Below are 8,479 nucleotides of genomic sequence, written 5' to 3' on the forward strand. Positions count from 1 at the left end.
AAAAGAAAAGAAAAGAAAAGAAAAGAAAAGAAAAGAAAAGAAAAGAAAAGAAAAGAAAAGAAAAGAAAAGAATATCACCCCACTCCGCGCCTAGGACGATTTCTTCCCGAGCTCCGATCGCTTTGCCTGGCCGGACTTCAGGGACATTTGCAAACGGAACAACCACGTGGTGAGCAACCTGCTCTATTGCCAGACCAACTACCTGGTGGTGGCTGCCATGGTGATTTCTGTTGTGGGGTTTCTGAGTCCCTTTAACATGATCCTGGGAGGAATCGTGGTGGTGCTGGTGTTCACAGTGCTTGTGTGAGCAGCCAACAATAAAGACGTTGTTCGCCAGATGAAGAAGCGCCACCCCACGACGTTCCTTATGGTGGTCATGTTCACCAGCTATTTCCTTATATCCAAGTTTGGAGGAGTCATGGTCTTTGTGTTTGGCATCACTTCTTTTGGTTGTTGATGTTTATCCGTGCATCGTTGAGACTGTGGAACCTCAGGAACGCACTGGAGAATAAAATGGAAGGAATAGGTTTGAAGAGGACACCAATGGGCATTGTCCTGGATGCCCTGCAACCGCAGGAGGAAGGCCTCAACAGACTCACTAACTATCAGCAAAGTGAAGGAAGAAACATAACTGACCTGAGATGGGGTTGCAGCAGAAATTGAGTTGCAGTTTGCCCTTGTCCGGACCTACTTTCTGCTTGTGTTTTTGAAATAGGAGGTGCAGGTACCACCCAATTATCTATGGCAGCATATATGTATAGGCCGAACTATTATCAGCTCTGATGTTTCAGAGAGAAGGCCTCAGAAACTGAAAAAAAACCACCACCCACCTATTATTTCTGAAGTTTCACGTGTGTTTATGAAATCTAATGGGAAATGGATCACACTATTTCTTTAAGGGAATACAAAAAAATAAATAAATAAATAAATAAAAGAAGTGTGGCTTTTACAGCAACAATACTATTATAGGAATAAAAAAATCATTGTAAAGTATCAAGACAATACAAGTAAATGAAAAGGCTGTTAAAGTAGATGACATTATGTGTTATCCTGTTCCTAATCGCCTAGAACTGTAATGTGTGGGATATAAATTAGTTTTTATTATTCTCCTTTAAAAATCGAAGATGATTTCTATCACTTTGCCACCTGTTTGATGCACCGTGGAAACTGGTTAAGCCAGTTGTTTATACTTCATTTACAAATATAAAGATAGCTGTTTAGGATATTTTGTTAAATTTTTGAAACGATTGTAATGTGTTTTCACCAGCAAGTATTTGTTGCAAACTTAATGTCATTTTCCTTAAGATGGTTACAGCTATGTAACCTGTAGTATTCTGGACAGACTTGTTAAAAAATAAACAGACAAAAAGAAAAATAAAACAAAACTTGAGTTCTGTTTATCTTGCACATTTTTTGTTGTTACAGTGAAAATAAAAATGGCCCAAGAAAATGTTTCCCATTTTTTTATTTTTTAGTTTATAACTGGAACATTTAGAAAGAAGGAAATGAATGTGCATTTTATCAATTTCTTAGGGGCACAAGGAGGACGATAATAGTAGATCTTTTGAAATTTGAACAACATCTTTAGATAACCAAGCAAAGACTTTTAAAAATTGTAATAAAAATGGAATACAGCTACTGTAGCTCATAAAAATTTTAGATAGCTATTGCTACAATCATATGCTTTTATAGCTAGACATTAAAATTATGATAGCATGAGTTCATACATTCGATTACTTTTCCTCCCTTTCTCTTGTTTTTTTTGAGACAGAGTCTCGCTCTGTTGCCCAGGCTGGAGTGCAGTGGCATGATCTCATCTCACTGCAACCTCCACCTCCCGGGTTCAAGCAATTCTCCCACCTCAGCCTCCCGAGTAGCTGGGACTACAGGTGCTTACCACCACGCCTGGCTAATTTTGTTTTTTTATTTTTAGTAGAGACGGCATTTCACCGTGTTAGCCAGGATGGTCTTGATCTTCTGACCTCATGATCCACCCGCCTCAGCCTCCCAAAGTGCTGTGATTACAGGCGTAAGCCACCACGCTCGGCCTTTTTGTTTGTTTGAGACAAAGTCTCACTTTATCGCCCTAGTTGGAGTGCAGTGGCGTGATCTCGGCTTACTGCAACCTCCACCTCCTGGGTTCAAGTGATTATCCTACCTCAGCCTGCCGGGTAACTGGGATTACAGGCGCTCACTACCACTGCTTAGGCTGGTCTCGAACTCCTGGCCTCAAGTGATCCCTTGGCCCCGGCCTACCAAAATGCTAAGATTACACGCATGAGCCACTGGCTAATTTTTTTTTTTTTTTTCCTGTCAGGCTCAAGCAGTCCTTCTGCCTCAACCTCCCTGTAGCTGGGACCACAGGCATACACCACCATGCCTGACTAATTTTTGAATTTTCTGTAGAGATGGGGTTTGCTGTGTTGCCCAGGCTGGTCTTGGACTCTTGGCCTCAAGTGATCCACCTGCCTTAGCCCCCATCCTTAAAAAAAAAAAAAATAAAGGACATGAATTCGATTGTGTCACTGTGCTGCTTGAGCCTTCAGTGGTTGTCCTCCAAGTAGAATCTGCTCCCTGCCTGTCCAGCCTGGAGGCTACTGCTCCAGACCCTTGGCCTCTTAGCCTTAAAGCCTGCTTCCCTCTGCCTGACCAGGCCCTATCACCTGCCAAATCTCAGGTTATGCATCACTTTCTCAGCAACTCTCCCCAACTCCCAAATAGTTCCCAATTAGGGGCTCTCACTGTAGTGCATAGCACTTGCTGAAACTTGTAGCTGTGGACTGTATTGTAAAATTACTCATTTTTCTTCATCTCCCTGCTAGATTCGAAGCTTCTCCAGGAAAGGGATCTTTTCTCCTCTGGTCATCCCAGGACAAGGAAAATGGAATGTACTTGAACATTCACCGGATGGACAAATGCGTGAAATGAAGACACAAATGTGGAGCTGGTAAGCAGTGAGCCAAGCATCCTTCCAAACGGAGAATGAAATTATGAAGACTTGGGCTGGGCGCGGTGGCTCACACCTGTAATCCCAGCACTTAGGGACGCTGATGTGGGCGGATCACGAGGTCAGGAGTTCGAAACCAGCTTGGCCAACGTGGTGAAACCCGGTCACTACGAAAAATACAAAAATTAGCTGGGCGTGGTGGGGCAGTAATCCCAGTTACTTGGGAAGCTGAGGTGGGAGAATCACTTGAACACTGGAGGCAGAGGCTGCAGTGAGCCGAGATTGTGCCACTGCACTCCAGCCTGGGCAATAGAGCAAGACTCTGTCTCAAAAAAAAAAAAAAAAAAAAAGCCGGGCATGGTGGCTCACGCCTGTAATCCCAATACTTTGGGAGGCTGAGGCGGGCGGATTACCTGATATCAGGAGTTCAAGACCAGCCTGGCCAACATGGTGAAACCCCATCTCTACTAAAAAGACAAAATTTAACCGGGCATGGTGGCTCATGCCTGTAATCCCAGCACTTTGGGAGGCCGAGGTGGGCGGATCACGAGGTCAAGAGATTGAGATCATCCTGGTCAACATGGTGAAACCCCGTCTCTACTAAAAATACAAAAAATTAGCCGGGCGTGGTGGCAGGTGCTTGTAGTCCCAGCTACTCGGCAGGCTGAGGCAGGAGAATCGCTTGAACCCTGGAGGTGGAGATTGCAGTGAGCCGAGATTGCGCCACTGCACTCCAGCCTGGAGACAGAGCAAGACTCCGTCTCAAACAAACAAACAAACAAACAAACAAACAAAAAATTAGCCGGGTGTGGTGGGGCGGTAATCCCACCTACTCGGGAAGCTGAGGTGGGAGAATCACTGGAACCCGGAGGCGGAGGCTGCAGTGAGCGAGATCGCGCCACTGCCCTCTAGCCTGGGCAACAAGAGCGAGACTCCGTATCAAAAAAAAAAAAAAAAAAAAAAAAAAAATTAGCCGGCAGTACGTTTTGAAGATTTGATTTGGCTGAAGACAGTGAGTGACCTGGCTGAAGCCTTGGGAGGTTCGCACCCAGAAAGTTCAAAACAGACCGTGAGTTGTCGGCCTGCAGGAGGCGCGCGGCGTGCGCGGGAGAGCGCGCGCTCGGTCCCTCCCCGGCTCTGCGTCGGGCGGACCCTTCTCCTCAGCTGGCGGCTGGACACCGTGGGGACGCCTTTGTTTCCGCAGCTCGTGGTGTCTGAATCCACAATTTGTTTACGTGGTTGTGGAGCCGGACTCCGCGTCGGAAGGGCAGTCTCTTTCAACACAACAGTGGGGCTCCAGGAAAGGCCGAGAGACGCGGGGATCCCCGCCCGAAGGGCGGCCCGCGCTGCCTGGCCGTGGCGGGGGAGGGGGTGGTACCCCATACCCGGGCTCCAACCGAGATGCCCTTTTCTTAAGGGCAGCTTGGAGTGTACCACCCGAGCAGGTCCCGGAGGCGGCCGATGCTGTTTATCACTCAGAATTTTATTTTATTTTATTTTTATTTTTTTTTTGAGACGGAGTCTCGCTCTGTCGCCCGGGCTGGAGTGCAGTGGCCGGATCTCAGTTCACTGCAAGCTCCGCCTCCCGGGTTTACGCCATTCTCCTGCCTCAGCCTCCCGAGTAGCTGGGACTACAGGCGCCAGCCACCTCACCCGGCTAGCTTTTTGTATTTTTTAGTAGAGACGGGGTTTCACCGTGTTAGCCAGGATGGTCTCGAACTCCTGACCTCATGATCCACCCGTCTCGGCCTCCCAAAGTGCTGGGATTACAGGCTTGAGCCACCGCGCCCGGCCTATCACTCAGAAATTTAAAGTTTGTTTGTTTTGAGACAGGTCTCCCCACTTTGCCTAGGTTGGAGTTAAGGGGCGCGATCTCAGCTCAGTGCATCCTCCACCTCCTGGGCTCAAGCGATTCTCCCATCTCAGTCTCCTGAGTAGCTGGAACTACAGGCATGTGCCACCAGGCCTGGCTAATATTTAAATTTTTTTTTTTTCTTTTGAGACTGAAGTCTCGCCCTTGTTGCCCAGGCTGGAGTGCAGTGGCGCGATCTTGGCTTACCGCAACATCCGCCTTTTGACTTCAAGCAATTCTCCTGCCTCAGCCTCCCGAGTAGCTGGGATTACAGCCCTGTGCCACTGCACTCGGCTAATTTTTTGTATTTTTAGTAGAGGTGGGGTTTCACCATGTTGGCCAGGCTGGTCTTGAACTCCCGATCTCAGGTAATTTGCCTGCCTCGGCCTCCCAAAGTGCTGAGATTACAGGCGTGAGCCACCGCGCCCAGCATGTTTTTAAATGTTTGTAGAAATAGGGCCTCAATATGTTGTCCAGGATGATCTGGAACTCCTGACCTCAGGTGATGTGCCTGCCTTGGCCTCCCAAAGTACTGGGATCATTGGCGTGAGCTATCACATGGAACCTAGATCATTTTTTCTCAACTTTTTTTTCATGATCACCATCTTAAAGATCCTTTGTAGATCTTTTTTCCTAGTTCCCCACCACATGACATTTTAATAACATAGAGATACTGTAACGTATGTCTTTTTTTTTTTTTTTTTTTTTTTTTTTTTTTTTTTTTTTTTTTTTTTTGAGGCGGAGTCTTGCTCTGTCGCCGGGACTGGAGTGCAGTGGCCGGATCTCAGCTCACTGCAAGCTCCGCCTCCCGGGTTTACGCCATTCTCCTGCCTCAGCCTCCCAGTAGCTGGGACTACAGGCGCCCGCCACCTCGCCCAGCTAGTTTTTGTATTTTTAGTAGAGACGGGGTTTCACCGTGTTAGCCAGGATGGTCTCGATCTCCTGACCTCGTGATCCGCCCGTCTCGGCCTCCCGAAGTGCTGGGATTACAGGCTTGAGCCACTGCGCCCGGCTTACTATTCTTTTTTTTTTGAGAAGGAGTTTTGCTCTTGTTGCCCAGACTGGAGTGCAATGACATGATCTCAGCTCACCACAACTGCCACCTCCTAGGTTCAAGCGATTCTCCTGCCTCAGCCTCTCGAGTAACTGGGATTACAGGCATGTGCCACCACGGCCGGTTAATTTTTTGTATTTTTAGTAGAGTCAGGTTTTCTCTATGTTGGTCAGGCTGGTCTTGAACTCCTGACCTCAGGTAATCCACCACCTTGGCCCCCCAAAGTGTTGGGACTGCAGGCGTGAGCCCGGTCATCTGCATATTTTCTTTTGCAAATCTCAGGGTTCTGTTTTTCTGTTTTTTTTTTTTTTTTTTTTTTTTTTTGAGAGGGAGTCTCGCTCTGCCCCAGGCTGGAGTGCAGTGGCGCGATCTCGGCTCACTGCAAGCTCCGCCTCCCGGGTTCACGCCATTCTCCTGCCTCAGCCTCCTGAGTAGCTGGGACTACAGGTGCCCGCCACTGCGCCCGGCTAATTTTTTGTATTTTTAGTAGAGATGGGGTTTCACCGTGGTCTCGATCTCCTGACCTTGTGATCCGCCCGCCTCGGCCTCCCAAAGTGCTGGGATTACAGGCGTGAGCCACTGCGCCTGGCATTTGTTTTGTTTTGTTTTGAGACAGAGTCTCGTTCTGTCACCCAGGCTCAAATGCAGTGGCGTGATCTAGGCTCACCGCAACCTCCGCCTCCCAGGTTCAAGTGATTCTCCTGCCTCAGCCTCCAAGTAGCTGGGATTACAGGCACGTGCCACCATGCCCGGCTAATTTTTGTATTTCTTTAGGAGAGACAGAGTTTCACCATGTTGGCCAGGCTGGTCTCCAACTCTTGATGTCAGGTGATCCGCCTGCCTTGGCCTCCCAAAGTGCTGGGATTACAGGTGTAACCACCACGCCTGGCTTTTTTTTTTTTTTTTTTTTTGATACCGAGTCTTGCTCTGTCACCCAGGTTGGAGTGCAGTAGCAAAATCTAGGCGCACTGCAACTCTGCTTTCTGGGTTCCCGCCATTCTCTTGCCTCAGCCTTCCGAGTAGCTGGGACTATAGGTGCCTGCCACCACGCCCCGCTAATTTTTTGTCTTTTTAGTAGAGACGGGGTATCACTATGTTAGCCAGGATGGTCTCGATCTCCTGACCTCGTGATCCGCCCACCTCAGCCTCCCAAAGTGCTGGAATTACAGGCATGAGCTACCGTGCCCAGCCCAGGGTTCTGCTTCTTGAGGGCTGTATGTGAGCGGTGGTTTGCGGATCCTAGCCAACTAGCAGGTCAATCATGGCAGTGTTTACCAGCTGTGCACCTACCTGGAGCAAATTAATTACTCTAACCTCTCTTTGTAAAATTTGTAAAATGGGGTAAATAATAGTACTCATCTCCCATTGGGTTGTTTTGGGAATTAGCTGAGATACCAGTAAGCATTTTATTTTTTTTGAGACAGAGTCTGGCTCTGTCATCTAGGCTGGAGTGCAGTGGTGCGATCTTGGCTCACTGCAACCTCTGCCTCCCAGGTTTAAGTGATTCTCCTGCCTCAGCCTCCCGAGTAACTGGGATTACAGGTGCCTACCACCACACCTGGCCAATTTTTGTATTTTAGTAGAGACAGGGTTTCACCATGTTGACCAGGTCTTTTTTTTTGATATCGAGTCTTGCTCTATTGCCCAGGCTGGAGTGCAGTGGCACAATCTTGGCTCACTGCAACCTCCACCTCCCAGGTTCAAGTGATTCTCTTGCCTCAGCCTCCCAAGTAGCTGGGATTACAGGTACCTGCCAGCACACCTGACTAATTTTTATATTTTTAGTAGAAATAGGGTTTCACTATGTTGGCCAGGCTGGTTTTGAACTCCTGACCTCAGGTGATCTGCCCACCTCGGCCTCCCAAAGTGCTGGGATTACAGGCGTGAGCCACTGTGCCCAGCCTACTTCACATTATTAAGAAATCCATGGCCAGGCGTGGTAGGCCCAAGCCTGTAATCCCAGCACTTTGGGAGGCCGAAACGGGCGGATCACGAGGTCAGGAGATCGAGACCATCCTGGCTAACATGGTGAAACCCCCGTCTCTACTTAAAAAAAAAAAACTAGCCGGGCGTCGTGGCGGGCGCCTGTAGTCCCAGCTACTCGGAGGCTGAGGCAGGAGAATGGCGTAAACGCGGAAGGCGGAGCTTGCAGTGAGCTGAGATCTGGCCCCTGCACTCCAGCCTGGGCGATAAAGCGAGACTCTGTCTCAAAAAAAAAAAAAAAAAAAGAAGAAGAAATCCATGAAAATATAATTTTAATGGCTGTAACATGTCATCACACAAAATAATTGGAGTATAACAGTTTCCATCAAATCTAAAATATCAATTTTAAGTCCCACCATTATTTTCTGCACTACTACAAACAAATTCTGGCCTGGCATGGTGGCTTGTAATCCCAGCGCTTTGGGAGGCCAAGGCAGTCAGATCACCTGAGTTCAGGAGTTCCAGACCAGCCTGGTCAACCTGTCTCTACTAAAAATACAAAAATTAGCCTGGCGTAGTGGCATGTGCCTAGAGTCCCAGCTACTTGTTGGGAGGCTGAGGCAGGAGGATCACCTGAGTCTGGGTGGGGGAGGTTGCAGTGAGCCAAGATCGTGCCACTGCACTCCAGCCTGGGCGACACAGT

At 48.3% G+C, this 8,479-nt stretch overlaps 1 pseudogene; it reads left to right on the forward strand.

The window, feature by feature from the left end:
- Positions 1-70: 70 nt before the first annotated feature.
- LOC111527457 lies at positions 71-631 on the forward strand (annotated as a pseudogene).
- The last annotated feature ends 7,848 nt before the right edge of the window (positions 632-8,479 follow it).

Source organism: Piliocolobus tephrosceles, chromosome 4 (assembly GCF_002776525.5).
Source record: "Piliocolobus tephrosceles isolate RC106 chromosome 4, ASM277652v3, whole genome shotgun sequence".
NCBI classification, from domain to species: domain Eukaryota; kingdom Metazoa; phylum Chordata; class Mammalia; order Primates; family Cercopithecidae; genus Piliocolobus; species Piliocolobus tephrosceles.